Below are 16,751 nucleotides of genomic sequence, written 5' to 3' on the forward strand. Positions count from 1 at the left end.
GATTTGTTGGCCTGTATTGTGCTAAAAGTGGTATTCTTTCAAAAAGTATTTACGTGGAACCCAGGACAAAATATAGGTACAGTGAGGAAAAAAATCCCCACTAAATTTTATGGAAGCTTACACTCCATTAAAATTAATTAAATATAGTTCATAATTCAAATTGTCACATTAAAAGTGATGGTCCCGTAACAACCTATAGAGGCAAGGTAAGTCTTGACATGAGAATATGTGGCCTCGAGTCTTCAAAGACCGTTAAGCAAACAATTTCAACTATGAAAACCCTAAATGGCACATTGGCTCTTCACATCACAGAATACAATTGTATACCCCATACCAAATGTTTTCTGTTATACTTCTCTGAGCAACTGTCTCTCTCTTTTGACAAAGCTATGCAGGGTGTACAATAAATCTAAGGAAAGCTGTGGTCCATAAGATCAAACCCAGACAAAATGAATGTTGCTTCAACAGAATATAGCCGTATCACAAAAGGAATTAGATCAATGTACAGCGGCCACGCCAAAGCTTTCAACCCTAATTCAGCATAAATGATTTGGCTTAACTAGGCAATTGTCCCAATCTACGCAAGACACATTATTTAACAAGGAGAAATTCAACTTGCTAGGGATATTTCAGACAAAAGAATCCCAAAATATTCAATAAGTTGCTCAATTCTTTTTGTGAATCACCAGAGAGCTCTAAACTCAGGAACTTTTTACAACACTCTCCAGGTTTGAATGTTGAATTTAACCAACTCAGAAGCACTTAAATCAAATCCATGGCTTGAAATGGCACTCAAGTAGGAATTGAACTGTTGCCATCACAGCTACAATACTCATCATCATAAGCTCTAAGATTGCTATATGTTAAACAAAATTACGTGAAACTGGAAGTGATTTATTCAGTGTGGGTCTGAAACTTTTATGGGATGACAGAAAGGGATTTCTGTATCCAGTCTAACCTTCACTATCCTATGATGATTCTGCATGTGAAAAGTTGGTTTCCCCTTAGAGAACATCACCCATCATAACACCTTCAGCTGACCCTCATCCTCCTCTTCGTCATCAACACCATCATAAAACTCAGGAAACATTTGAGTGTCAACCAATCCTGTTATACTGAGCTCAGTGGAATTTGAGAAGCCTGTCCATAGTCAAGATTTGGTGGGTGACTTCCTGGGTATTTAGAATGTTATGACTATATGGCCTGCAAAAAGTTTGCCTTTAAGTATTTGCAGAGTAGACAAGGCAAAAACTGCTTGCTTGTGGGTGGCTGCTGGAAGAGGGACAAAACATGACTTAATTTTTCTGCATTCACTATAGAATGAATCAGGCTGTTTGAGACAGCATCCAACCCAGAAACGTGCAAGACAGATGGAATTCTCTGCCTATCCTCTCTAATCAATTTTTGCTGAAGGCTGGTGATTCTAGTTGGCTTTATTTTATGGTGGAACTATAGCAAGAGGAGCCAATAATTGTCAACACAGATTTATTAGCTGGATTCGCACACCAAGCTAAGCACAAATTTGCTGACAGTTTGCTGAATAAACCATAATTGGCTGGATGTACAGAGAACACAGTAAGCTAGCAGCAGTAGCTTACAAGCCACAATTATTGGGTTCCTATCCCTACCATCTGCATGACCACAAACAAGCAAACACCATTTGTATTGTTTGAACACAGATATGTTATTCCAACTTTCCCAACTTGCTGCCTTCTAGACATCTTGGATTATAAAACTCCTCTTCATGTGGTCTGAAGAAGTCTGGGAATTGTAGTCCCAAGCCCTTTTGCAGGACATCAAGTTCCAAAAGTTGATGTCCTCATATAACCCTATATATGCACAGCCTTTCCCAAGTATTTGTTTTGGGAATTAGCTACAAAGATGCCACTTATGAAAAGAGAAACCTTCACAGTTTTGCATCCCACAATGCAAACATTGTGTTTTGTTTGTTTCCATCACTACCTTGAAGGACACTGCACTGTTCTGAAACTTTAATAACTTAGTATTTTTATTTAAACCCTTCCTTCCAAAGCTTTCCACATGGTCCCACACCATCTCCAAACTTGATCTCAGTACTTCGTTCCATCTCCTCCTTACTTCTGGCCACCTGTGAAGCAGATTGGAACTGTTTACTATGCTCAAACGTTAATTGGAAAGTCTGCTGATGACTTTCAAAACATTTCTGCCAGGTGCAACTAGTCATGGCACACAGGAAGGGTTTTTCACAAGCACAGTGATTCATGAAAACCTGCCTACCAGCACACATAACAGCAGATTGGAAGTCAACGTTGTATTTTACTTTCTAGAGGGTTATCTTCAACTCATCAAGCTACCTTGATCAGCAACCTTGGCTGAACATTTTTAGTCTGCACATGCAGTAAGTCTGATCCCCTAACAGCTCCAACTACATAATGATTTTAAGACAGATACCTGGAATTTATTTCTCTTGCAATGACTTGCGAAATCCATTTCTTTCCCCACACAACCCACCCCAGCAGGCTGCACACAGCTGGGCTTAAAACAATTGTTCTCCACGAACAAGCAGCCACAAACATTCAACAGGAGGACGCAAAGCAAGTAAGACTGTGACATACCTTGAGCTGTGGGTTCCTCCACAATTCCAGACAGCTGTGGTGTGCTCAGCGGGCACCTGCAAAGATGCTCAGAATGAGTTGCTTCAGATCCCTGGCATGAGGTGCAGGGAGCACTGCTTGAAAGTTATCTTCTGAGGCCTCTTGGTCTCTGAGGCAAGGAAGCTGGACTTTGCTTTTGGACTGCTAATGTTACAGTTCCACTCGCAGAGAAAGCATAGAAGAATGTATGTGTCGGCAGGAGCAACGCGCACTCATCAGCCAGCCACAAGCAGGGAGATGTGAGATGCATTCAGAAAAAGGCAGTGCAAGGAGGAGTCCTCTCCTGGAGAGGAGCATCTTTTTAATCCTATTGCTAATTACACCCTATTGACCTTGATGAGATTGACCACTAAGAACTCGATCAGTCAGTGGGGAAAGGAGTGGGGGGGGGAGATTGCGGGCAAGGGAGGGAGTTTGTGCAAAGAACAAGTGTTTGGATTCCACTTCTTTTATTACCACCGACACTTGCCAGCAAGATTTAAAAAAGTTTTCAGGCCAGACGTTTTGGGGGGAAAAAAGAACAAAGAAAACTTGATTCATCACTTTTTTTTCTGGTCTGTGGTCTGAATCCACACTTACTCTTCCCCAGTCTTGTCTCACCTGGGTTGGAGAATAGTGGGACGGAAGCAGATGGAAGAGATTTTCTTAATATTTACAGGAAAAGACACTTGGGACTGACCCATGGGGTTTTTTTGGGGGGGGGGGGAAATACCCTCCAAGGAAACTGGTTTGATTGCCTGCAGGGGAAATGAGCTTCAGGGAAATAATCTGGAAGATGGCTTTTCTACTCCACCTTCTCCCTGGGATGTCCAGCTTGGGTTTATCCATTTTCTATAATTTGAGATCATAGAGAACAAAATATAGTCTTACTGCATGTTGGTCAAGAAAAAACAGAAACAAGGGTTCTGATATATATCATGTTTTGGGGGGGGGGGGATGTTCCATCTTTGTGTGTACACATATTCATACGCAGCCTAATTCGGTGGCTTTATTTTATCTGAAATTATATAAAACTCTCCTTTCCTTTCCTTTCCTTTCCTTTCCTTTCCTTTCCTTTCCTTTCCTTTCCTTTCCTTTCCTTTCCTTGTGTTTTACTCTGCATTCACATAATACCCCTTAACCTGGTTACTGAATGAATTTTCATTCCACTTAATTTAATTTAACTTAAATTTCCTGCATTGGCAGGATCCATAAACTAACTAAAACAGCTAGCTAGGTTCATGCAGCATCAAAGCCAACTGCAAGGGGGGAGCAAAAGGGGGGGGGGGCAAATGACAAAATATTGTGCCACCATGGCACAAACCAGTGACTTACATACTTGCATTACCTTGCACTGTGATGTCACAGCACGTGTTTTGTTTTTTGTCACCGTACTTGTCCCTGCTGCTTATGCACAATGTGTGAAGGCATACTGGTCCTCCTCCCCCAACTAACACCCATTAGCTGATGTTATATAAATCAAGTTTAACATATTGTTCACAAGTAGCTGCTATGGCCTTTAACTGATGGTGTTGTGGAACACAGCTGTGGAGTCCTTGGTGCTCTCGGAGCTTGGGTGTTTGCAGACTTTTCATTACACAACTAGGTAACAACAACGGCACTGATGATGTTACCTAGTCGGGTAATGAAATGTCTGCAATCAAACAACCCAGCTCAGAGAGCACCAAGGACTCCACAGTTCAACCCTGAGCTACAGATATTTTCTTCTAGTGAAACACAACTATTCTGAATTATTTTGTGACAAGTAGGGGACAATCAGCTTTGTTGGTTGAGAATTGACTTATTCTCAGTCAAAAACACAATGCCAGGCAGAGACAGAAATTTGGCTCCTAATGCTAACTTTGTCCCCAAATCAGCTGTCTTCATTTACTCTCATGATTTGCTTTGGCACTGAGTTTAAACAGCACTGATTTAAAAACCCTATGCTCCTCCCTATCTTAATACAGAAGTGGGGGATATAAACAATTAACACATTAGCAAAGAAAATATTTACCATCAACTATTCAGATTTCTAATAAATCCTCTAAATTCCCAGCCATATCCTCCAAATCAATGCAACTGAATTAATCCACCTTGCAAACATTAAAAAATTAATTGCATTACCATTACATCCTAACTTCCCTTCAGGACTTCAAGGGAGCATAAACAGTTTTTCCCTTCTCCCTTCCACCCCACCCCCACCCCCACTATGATATCGTCACAACAATCCTGTGAGGTAACTTGAATGGCAACTTGAATCTGGACAGCAACATTGACAGAAGCATTGCACCATGAGTTTCACCCATTTGGGCCCCACATGTGAACTCATGATACACCTAGACAAGGAGTAGGGTTTGCACTATAACACCATAACACTGTTTGCATGTTTCTGAACCCACTCCCCAGCCCTCCCTGTGGATGTCACTGAAACTGTGTGCCCTTAGTCCTAATGGACGTCTCTAATCATGACATTCTCCACGTGCAACATTTTTCCCCAAGAGCTGCTAATGCCGATAATTTACAGCTAACTCCCAACATGACATACTTTACACAGTTCTGTACTAATCCACATTGTGGGTTTTATTTATTTGTTTATTTATTTATTTATATTTCAGATTTGGACACTGCCCATCTCACAAGGAAGTGACTCTGGGCGGTTTACATTAAAAACAACAAATAAATATTAATTAAAATACAATAAAAATAGTATAAAAATGCAATAAAATTGTTTGCAGAATATCTTGAGCCATAAACTAAAGCAATCGACCAGGTTTGCACAACACCTTCCCATTACAGTGAACCTTAACCAGGTTAACAGTAACTAGTCTTTGCAGGTTGTGCAAGTTCAGTAGCAGGGTCTCTACCTGACCAGGTTATATGTGTTGTGGGGATGATACAGCCAGGTTGTAAATGGTGCAGGCACTGTGATGGACTGGAATGGAGGAAGGGGGGTGAAAACGGTGCTCTCATCTCCAGAGCAACGCTCTGGAGATAAGTGGAGAAAGCTGGCACATCCCTAAACATTCCAGAAGATAGTGAATAGCTGTGCCTGGGAACTAGTGGTCAGTCTGAGAAGATTCCTGTAAAGAGACTCTGGCTAATAGACCTTGCTGATTGAACCTGCATGGTCTCCAGGAGTTCTTTGGGCCAGGCCTGACAGGCACAAAGCTTTTCCCCCTTTATGAACTTGATGCAGCCAAGATGGCTGAACTATTCCAGTGGTGTTAGGGGTGGGTGGGTGTTGGCAATGTTCAAACTCAGCAGGTTGGTAGAGGATCAGGACACATGCCTCACCCCTTTGGAAATTGCACACAATGCATGTACAAAAGGGTTGCATTGCGATGGCCAATTCACCATCATGCTGGGTTTGACTTTCCCCCCACAAATGCTGCTGAATCATTCTGATGTCTATTTCTTCTCCACTATCCTCTCCTCGGTGGGTCTGGCTGAAGGAGGCCAATATCAGTCCTACCAAAACGGAGTGGCTGTAGACGTTTAGGCCACCCAAATCTGAGGATATCTCAGATACCTCTGACCTTGGATGTGGTGGCAGTTCCCCATTCAAGGGTGGTGAGCAACTTGGGGGTCTTCCTGGAAGACCTGGCTCCTTTTCAATGAGCAGCTGGCTAACTGTGGGGCATTACAATAAGGCTACCATATTTGGGCTGCAAAAATCTAGACTACCATTAGATGGCAACAAAGATTTAGTGTAACAGCCTCTACAGACACCCAAAAAGTTGCCTTGTGCTACTTAGCTGATAAGAGAAACAGAGATCAGAAGTTAGTTTAGTTTCCATAGCAGAATGTTCTCATAGGAGAAGGAAAGGCTGATGGGCTGGCATCAGAAATGGAGTTTAAACACACACACACACAGAGAATTCTAGGAAGAAGAACTGGAAGGAGAATTTTGATGGAGGATCTGCAACAGCTGGCTGGTCCTAAGATGGCTCTAAATAGCACTAGCAGTGAAGATTTCTTGTTTCAGTAAATTCAGATTTCTTGGCTGGTAAACCTAAATGGTACTGTGCAGCTTTATGCTGATGAATGAGAGGATATATCTGGATAGGACTGCTGAAAGGATTGGTTGGGTAAATCGAGAAGAACCACTGAAGATCTGAAGAGGAGGATGCACCATGAGGCTTCTTCTACTCAACACAGAGGATCCCTCAGGAACTGAAGATGATGGAAGATAATATGTTCAACAAACCAGAGCCAAGGGAGGAACCCTGTGCCAGTGTGAGAGATACAAAATGCTGTCAGTATACTGCATTTAGCCCTTCCTTGTCTTGAAAGCATGAGCATCAATCTTCTTTTATCAAAATGTTAACAACAGTATCACACCATTGGATCATTGAGCTGTAAGCTCCAACTCTTTCTAGATGTGCTTGTACCTGGATGCCAGTTCAAAGGGAGCAGGGCTTGCAACTGAACAGTGCAATGGTGCTATTTGGAGACTGACCAGTTTGGATGTGGATGGAATAATTAGAAATTGCCATGCATATATATGTATTAGTTCAATATTATGGCTTGCAAACATATATGCAGTGAGAGAAAATGTAGGCTATGATGTTCAAAGCAGAGGAAAACAGAATTCTCTCAGCAAAGCAGCGGTGCTATCAGCAGACCAAGGGGAGGAGAAAAACAGGTACTGGAACCTGGATCTGTCACACCGTCTACCTATATGGCACTGCCTTTGTTCAGCTGCATCTTTTACTGAGTTGAAAGCACGCGTCCATATGTTAGGCCTACCATATCTGGGTTCCAAAACTCCAGGCAATCACTAGCTGGATTGAAATGCTCTGTATCTCTTTGCAGCTATCTAGTGATCATCAGAATTGGGCAACCTAGATATTTTTTGTGTGAGTGTACCTTCAAGTCATTGTTGGCTCCTGGTGACTGCCAGGACTAGTCCCTGCAGTTTTCTTGGCATGATTTTGGAAATGGTTTGCCAGTGCCTGCTTCCTAGGGCTGAGAGAGAATAACTGGCCCAAGGTCACCCAGCTGTTTTATGTCTAAGACAGGACCAGAACTCACGGTCTCCTGGTTTGTAGCCTGATGCTTTAACCACTATACCAAATGCTCTATGGTAACCTACCATGGACATATTAGCCCAATTGTATAAATGACAGAGGGGGAGGGTTAGAAAGAAACTTGGAAACATTTCCTTTTTAAATTTTTGTTTTCATTTATGAGTTTCTTTATTTTTTGCATTGTGATATGGTTTTAATAGTTACTATGCTTGTAAGCCACCCAGAGTCTCTCTTTGTGAGACGGGTGGCTATATACATTTGCTAAATAAATAAATAAGTCTCCATTGCTCCCATCTAAAGAACCAGGATAATAGACTGATTCAAATTAGATCACTTGTCTGAAAGACCATTAAATTCCAGTTAAAAACACCAGTCTTCCAACTGCAAAACTAAAGACCACAAGGAGCTTATGAAGTCATCCTTCTGCCTGCTCGCTAGTTATTTATATTTTGTCAAACATTTGGGGGGGGGGGTGCGTGTGTATTTTCTTTTAGGTGTTGATTCTAATTCACCAGCCTTCATCAGCTGGCAACTGTCATAAATGCAAATTACAGCTTTTTTCAAGATTAGGGCTCTTCATTATTCATAACTGATAGGAGAGCCACACATTTTCAAAGAAGCTTGTTCATGAAAGAGTCTTGGAAAATGTAACTGTCTCATACAAATCATGTAAAAATAAGGGGGATTTAATGCCATTCTAATATCTTCGAAGCTAAATTATTAATGTTCCAGGGTAAAAAAAAAAAAAAAAAAAGGAAATGCATCTACTAGGTTAAACACACAACTTGTCTTGGATGACATTCAGGTATCCTTGCTTTGAAAGTTAAAGTGGAAGTAAAGTCAATAATATTTTTAGAAAGTCAAATATGGAATGCTAACTGAAATACACCACTTGAATCAGAGATTCAGCACAATAAATACGAGGGAGATGATGGGATCTGGCCCAATCATACACTGAATTGGGTGATCGTGAAGAGATTCGGAGGTGTAGCCGGATGTCCTCCAAGTCTGTAAGGAAAACTTTTGAGATAGCCTTGGCTGGAATTCTCCATCTCATTCCCTGGGATCTATGTTTAGCAGTGTGCGTGTGTGAGAGTGGGACCAAATCCATTAAGAGCTACAGGGAAGATGGTTAAGAACTACTTTCAATGGTCACAAAAACTAAGACCAGAAATAATCAGCATAAGTTGCAGTTATCTGGATTTGGTTTAAAGATAAGGAACAATTTCCTGACAGTAGAGAACTATTCCACAATGGAATAGTCTACCTATCAAGATTGTAGGTTCTCCATCTGTGGATGGCCACCTCTCACGGACAGTTTAATGGATTTTCCTGCATGTTGCAGAAGTTGCAATACATGATCCTTGTGGTCTCTTCCAACTCTACAATTCTATGATTAAGAGTATCTAAAGTTAGAGTTTTAAGATCCAAAAGGCCAAGTAAGTCTTATCAAGGAAATTACATGCTCTGACATCTCTGAGCTTTCTGTCCTCATGGAGAAAACAAAAAAGAAAGTATTACACTCTTCCTGTAGGAGGCAGGATGAAGGGGAGGGCCTAGGAAAATCAGATTTCCAATTTTTTTTTTTTTTTTTTTATCTGCGCTCAGTCGTTACTGACTCTGCAGTGACTGCTTGGACGAGTCCTTGCAGTTTTCAAGGCAAGTGTTTTAGAAGTGGTTTGCCAGAGCCTCCTTCCTAGAGCAGAGCCCAGCTGGCGAGTGCAGGAGGCGGGGTTTCCGTTGCTTCGCGCCCTTTTTGGGCGCGCACGGTTTTTCGCGCTTACCAGCAACTGCTCCCGACTCCTTTTGCAAGGCGCCGCCAGCATTTTCCTCCCACCGGAGTGAGAGTACCCATTTATCTACTCATGTGAGTTTTCGAACTGTTGGGTTGACAGGAACTGGGGAGGAAACAGGAGATCACCCTGTTAACGCAAAGGCTGGGCTCAAACCGCTGAAGCATCGACCATTTCTGGCCGGCAACTTTCAGCGTCATTAAGCCGCTGCGCCACCGCGTCCCCTTAGAATTCCAATTAGGTGAAAGCAAAGTACAAAAAAAAGACAGGAGCAAAGAGGAAATTGCTTATTTGCTAAGTCCTCTCCTGACGCCCCCAGGGTCAACAGGACCAAAAGTGCTCAGACTTGACCCCCCAAAAAAATCCCCACCACCAACTTGAAGTTGCAAGTGCAATTCAGTGTTTTGGAAGGCTACAGATTAGCAAAGTATGTCTGTAAATTATATTTTCCGATGCATCCTTATGGACAAGGTATTCAAGGAGCATCTCAGAATGTTGCCCACTTCTCCATACTTAAGCCTTCTTCCTTCCTTGTCATGTGGCCCAAGGCAGAGCTGCTATTATGGGATGGAATTAATTGCAGAAGCTGGACTCTGCAGGTTTCCCGAATCTTGTTTCTCTTTGTGACACATTCTTCTTTTCCAAGTGTGTTGCAGAGAAGGGACTCCATCTTTATTTCTTTTAGCTATCATCTCCATTTATGACAGCTGGACTTTATGATGCATTTATTTATGAAATATTCTTTCTTTTGTACAACATGACACTAGCTTCTCTTCCTAAGCTGAATGAATTGAATTACATTTCTCAGGATGAAAATAATGGGAATTATTTCCTTTGCAATAAATAAATGTATGGAAGCAAAAACAAAGAGGAAAAGAAAATGTTTGTGTAAAGAGGAATTTCTGTGTCCTACTATGTGCAATGCAGACTTCTTTTCCCATGCATTTTATATGTTCATAGTTTAGCATTGATTTTAATTGCCTAATCAACTCGATTAAGTGCCATCAAGCTGATGTTGACTTTTGGCGACCACATAGATAGATTCTCCCCAGAATTATTATTATATTATATTATTATATTTATTATATTATACTATTATTACATTGCATTATGTTGCAATAAATATTATATATAGCAGAGATATATATTGCATTTTATTATATTATCTATTGTAGTAGATAATGCAATTTTATATTATGTTGCAGAGATATATTTAATTGACAACATAAACTTAACTTCACCATTTATTTTCATCCTGAGCAGTTTACTGGTGTCTTCTGTGATTTTGGGAACAGCTGCAGAAGTAAACATGAGAATGAAAAAATAAACCTCAGGTTGTATTTTTAACCAGATTGGTTATGATCAGCTTACACTTTGGTCTGTTTATTTATTCCTATGTTTTGTAGAGCGGTGTCTATTGTATTGTGGTTAAGAAAAGATCTATTTAATCTTTAAATGACATGTTTCTTGATAAAAGGAAAATCAGACAGGCATAACAAACTTGATGAGAAGACAAAGCTTCAAACAAACATATATACAGGAAGGGTGTGGTTATAGGAAGCTGTAAAAAAAGCAGTACTCTATCTTCTTCAGGTCTCTCTAGATAGATAGATAGAGAGATAGAGAGATAGAGAGATAGAGAGATAGAGAGATAGAGAGATAGAGATAGAGATAGAGATAGAGATAGAGATAGAGATAGAGATAGAGATAGAGATAGAGATAGAGATAGAGATAGAGATAGAGATAGAGATAGAGATAGAGATATTTCTAGTATAACAATGCCACTTAGGTTAGATGTGCTCATGGGGTATTTCACCATAGCTATTGCATATTCCAACAATACCTACTGTTTGCAGGAGACCTTAGGTTCAAATTATACTACTTCAGAAACATTATGTGAAGACCCAGCTCTCTGGAGAAGGCTCTAATGTTGGGAAAGGAAGAAGGAAAGAGAAGAAGAGGACGACCAGCAACAAGGTGGAGGGACTCAGAGTGGTGATGGGGACACTGTTGGAAGACGGGGCAGGTAGGGGACAGATGACCATGGAGAAAATCTATCTATGTGGTTGCTAAGAGTCACCGTTGACTTGTTGACACATCATCAATCAATTTTCAAGGAAAGCTCTAAGCAATTTCTATAAAATTCCATAGGATTTATTTATTTAGAAAATGTATATGGCTGCTTAACTGAAGTGAATATCTGGGTGGCTAATAACAATACAGGAAGCAATGTAAAAACAGAAAGAAAAATATGATTAAAAACAATTGTAATCTAATACAAGAGCTGAGGCATCTCACAAGCAACTCACTGCCCTGGAAATACACATATCGGGTACCACTGGCAGTTGGAGTGAAAGGCCAGGGCTTCACAGCTTTCTGGATGGCCACCAGGGTGAGGCCATCCAGATCTCAGGGGGAGGCTGTTCCATAGGGCTGGCACCATAACTGAGAAGGCATGCCTCCTGGGTCCCACACGATGGCACTGTTTCTCAGAAGGGGCTCAAAGCATGCCCACCATTGCTGGATTTGAAGGGACATGCTGAAACTACTGGGGACAGGCAGTCCTGAAAGTATCCCGGCTCTGTGTTATGTAAGACTTATGAGTGATAACCAGCACCTTGAATTGCAGCCATTTGTGGTCAGTATTCAAGACTGCATTTATGTAGACTGCACAGGAGCATTTTATCCATCCTACACAGAAATATATAGGGGGGGAAATCCTGTACATGGGTCTTGACTTGTATTTATTTATTTCCTTTGCATATGAATTGAATTAGAACTGATAAGGATACAGAGCTAAAGAAAGTCAGGGACTCACATATCTTTGATGTAAAGATGCTTCCTATGGTCCTGGAATGACAAGTACTGACCTGTAACTCATTCAGCTCTGGGTATGGACTCTCTTCCAGATCCAGGAACATTTCAGTGCCTATAAACTCTGGTACATCATCCCACAATTTCTAGTTACCTCCTTAGGTCTCAGAAATAGTTATAGGGAGAAATGGAATGTCCATCTTTCCTTACATTTTGACTTCTGACCACTCCAGGAGGCGACAGCATAAAGTCCTCTAGTGATTCAACAGCAGCTTCCATCATTTCTGACCACTGGTCAACCTGATTGAGACTGATGAAAGTAGCTATCCGTGTGACAGTTTATAAAGATTGATTTACTTAGTTTGATGCATAACCTCGTTCCCTCCAGCATTTCAAGGCAGTGTACATAGCATTCCTTCTTCTCATTTTTCCTCACAACAACTCTGTGAGATTGGTTGTGCCATAAGAGAATGGCTGCCTCAAAGTTACCAAGTGAGCACTCATGACTGAAGGTGAACCTGAACTGAGCTTTCCCTGGCCCTAATCTACCACTATAAACGCTATACCACACCCTCAAAAGCTCACTCAGTCTTGAACCTCATCAACTCTGGTGAGAGTCCATATTTGCTACTGTGGCAACAGCTCCACCATATGCCTTCTCTTTTTATAATCAGGCCACACAAGGCCTGGAAAGGCAATTCAGGTGGAGTGAAAAAGGGAGACATTCTCAACCACCTTAAGATACCGCCACCATTTTCTGGAGCTGTTTTTGTAACCAGCCATTAAATCCCCCCAAGCCAATACGTGACATAGTCAACCCTTTCTTTCCCAGCTGGTTGCTCTGCGGTGAAGGCAGCCATCAACTTTGACTACAGCAAGGATACCTGCTGAACTCTGTGAGTTGGCTAGAAAGCATTTGTTATTTCTTTATGACATTTATATCCCCATTTTTCCTCTAGGAACTTCAGGCACCATTAATATTAACTCAGGACTGGCAACAGTCCAGATTTCAAGACAAAAAAGTACCTGTGAGCAGAAGCTTCCACAGAGAGGGGAATCAGAACACAGTCGTGCAACTGATGCAAAATGCATTATTTTTGTCTCTCCCCAAAGCAGCTAGACCACTAAGTGGGAATTTGAACAAGGTATCCCCACTGGTAATTTCTACTGGCTTCCTCGGTTTCCCTTCTGCAAGATTCCTGAGTCACTACTCATGTTCAAGATTCTTCCCTGCTACAGATCCCTGTTGAACTATTCGTTCATGAATTCTGTCCTCCAAATAAGTCCACAGATTTAATCAGAAGGGTTCTCTATGGGAAGGAGACAAAGTTGGTTTTAGCTACCTTCTTTTCCATCACCAAGGCACAGATTAGTGGTCAAGAGCCCCCTCCGGCCAAAGGGGCTTTATTTTAATAGATGATCTTACCATCACGTCTGTCAATATCTCATTTAAGTTCTAGCAAAATCCTTGATGGCACCTCTGACATTGTCACTCCATTAGGAGATAAAGCAACATCTGCTATGAAGGTTTAGCAGTGCCTTTTTGGAGTACTAACGGGGTATATTCTTCTGCTCCATGAGGATAGATTCAAAGCTGTCAGAGATCTTGACAAAATTTAAACATTTCCAGCACTGAAGAAAACAGAGTCTTGAAAAGTTTGGGGAGAGAGAAGAGAAAAGTATTTGTAATAAATGGCTTTAAAACTGAGCCCCCCATATGAAGACTACAGTCGGTGATCTCATTGATCTTGAAGAGCTAAACTGGACTGGAGCTGGCTGTTGTGGGTCTTCCGGGCTGTGTGGCCGTGGTCTTGAAGTCACAGATGCTGGCGAAACGTTAGGAAACAAGACTTCAAGACCACGGCCACACAGCCCGGAAGACCCACAACAGCCATCGTATGCCGGCCGTGAAAGCCTTCGACAATACATTGGACTGGAGCTGGTTAGCAGACCACTGGAAAATCTCCAAGCTGCCATCTAAAGTGGGAAGTTTTAAAAAATAGTATGGAAGAAAGTAAATCACCTCCAACTGTTGCCAAGAAAACTTTATTAATATGTTCATCCAGCCACCAGGAGAGTTTTTACCTTTACATTAGGAAAATCCAAATAAGAGTGGCGGGAATTTAGGCTGAATCTAGCAGTGAACTCAAAGAAAGGACTGAGTTCTCTTCCATAATGTACTGATTGCATAACCTGCAATGCAACTGGGTATTCAGTGAGACTCTTCCTGCGTCCTCTCACTATTAACAACCTCTTTCTGTCATTATATAAGGTGTGTGTGTAAAGAACGTGGGGAGGTGGTTTGCTTACATACTTAATTTACTGTAAACCCAGGACACAACTGAGATTGAAGGGAGAGATGGGCAGCTGCATGGGCTAAAATGTAATGGTTCCATGACATAATTAATTAATATCGATGCTCTTCATCCCTCCTCCCAATTGTCAAAACTTTTTTGGTGGCCCTGCCCCTTTGCAGTGCAGTCTCCCACTTTACATACACAGGCTGACATGGCTTTTGGTCCCCTGCAAATTGCAGAGATATTGAAGTAACAAAGCTGATTTTGTATCCAGGGAAAATCATCCATCTCTTGCCTTCTGATAAGTAGACACTTTTATCTTAGTTTTCCCCAAGCTGATCAAAGGCCATTTCAGCTGAGAATTCTGGGAGTTGTGATTTGACACATCTGGAGGGCTCAGGGTTGGAGAATGCTTTTGTAGTCAAATTCTAACTTACGTGTAACTCAGGATCCCATTTCTCTAGTCTTAAGATAAAGAGAAGATCTCCATCCAAGGCTAGGAGAAGATCTCCCTCCAATAACCAATAACTGATCCTTCTAAGCATCTGAGATGAGCCAAAGTCAGCTGGTATTTCCACCAGCCAAGGTTTGTGTTCTCCATGAGATCTTTCCTTTTGATGGAGATATTTGGTCTGATCATTTGCCAAAGCACACCCTCACATCCAATCTATTCGCGGACGGTTTGCTTTGTTTGTTTTCAGTCATTTCCTTTATTTGCCTCTCTCCATTTCTCCATTCCCAACACTCCACAGAGTTGGTTTAGAGATAAAGCAAGTGATCCGTTAAAGGGAAACCAGAGAAAGCTGAATGTATGAAAACATACCCAGCACACCTGACAACTGTGCAGCCTTTTTAAATTTTCCACACCAGAGCTATTGTTTCATTCCCAATGAATAATTGTGAAGATTCTGAAACATTCTTTTCAATGCCCTAGGCATAAAGGTAACAATATTTTGCCAGTTTCTGGAACTTTATTTCACTGGATTTTATACTTGGCTCAATCAGAAGGAAAGAGAAATGACATTTAGCTATTGACAGCTTGCCCCTTACAATAATCAAAGAGGCTTAATGCCAGCTCATGCAGTCAAACTCTGTGTGCAGACATGGCCTGGTATTTCTAATACCGAGAGCCAGTTTGGTCTAGTGGCTAAGGTGCAGGACTAGGAGCAAGGAGATGTGTGTTCTAATCTGCCATAGGCACAAAAGCCAGGGGCTTTAGGCCAGTTATTCTTTCTCAACCCCAGGAAGAAGGCAATGGCAAGCAACTTCTGAAAATGCTGTCTAGAAAATTGCAGGGGCTTGTCCATAGAGTCACCAGAAATGAACTGTGACTCAAAGCCCACCCCTCAAAAAACCTTCTAGCGTTCATTGTAACTGAACCAGCAACCAAATCCAGAGGAATTAGATACAAGTTAGGGATCTCCTCTTCTATTGGTGTTTGCAAGTAAGGGTTGGTTGATATACAGCCACAATGACACTGTCCATTCCCAAGCACAGAGGTGGGCAATTCATAACTCCGTGAGGATAGATTCAAAGCTGTCAGAGATCTTGACAAAATTTAAACATTTTCCAGCACTGAAGAAAACAATGAAGAAGAACACTGAAGAAAACAGAGTCTTGAAAAATTTGGGGAGAGGGAAGAGGAAGGTATTTGTAATAAATGGCTTTAAAACTGAGCCCCCCAACTCCAGCAATGGCCTTGCTCCAACCTGAAGTCATATCCCCAGTTGTTTGCCATTTTCTCTGGCATCTTTTAGAGTAATTTCAAGTTAAGAGTTAAAAAAAAAAAAACAAGAATTCCATGAAAATACGATTTAGGGTTTTTTGATGCTTCTTTATGTCCTGAAACTGCCCACTTTACTGAGGGTCATCTGCCTATTTCATTCAATATGGCCTTTGGCATTCCATACAAACCTTGAGAGCAGCTCTCAACTCCAAACTGTTTGCCCACCTACATAAGAGAGAAGTACCTGCAGTCTCAGGGAAACCAAGGGTTTGCAGATACAATAATGAAAACCAGGAGGCAAAGGGGAGGGGAAAGAGAAAAAGAAGACTCAAAAGAGCCGAAGGAGAACTGAACTTGCTCAGTGGGCAAAGAATGCTGATTATTTGTGTGCAGTGTCAAAAACCCAGAGAGAGAGAATATGGAACAGAACACTAGGCAGGACGCTTGGTGATAGCTAAACAAAGATGTTGGGGAATACT

This window comes from Python bivittatus, unplaced genomic scaffold (genome assembly GCF_059951505.1).
Source record: "Python bivittatus isolate LINGU-HERP-01145 unplaced genomic scaffold, Pbiv_v1 ctg000340_np1212, whole genome shotgun sequence".
Classification (NCBI taxonomy): Eukaryota; Metazoa; Chordata; class Lepidosauria; order Squamata; family Pythonidae; genus Python; species Python bivittatus.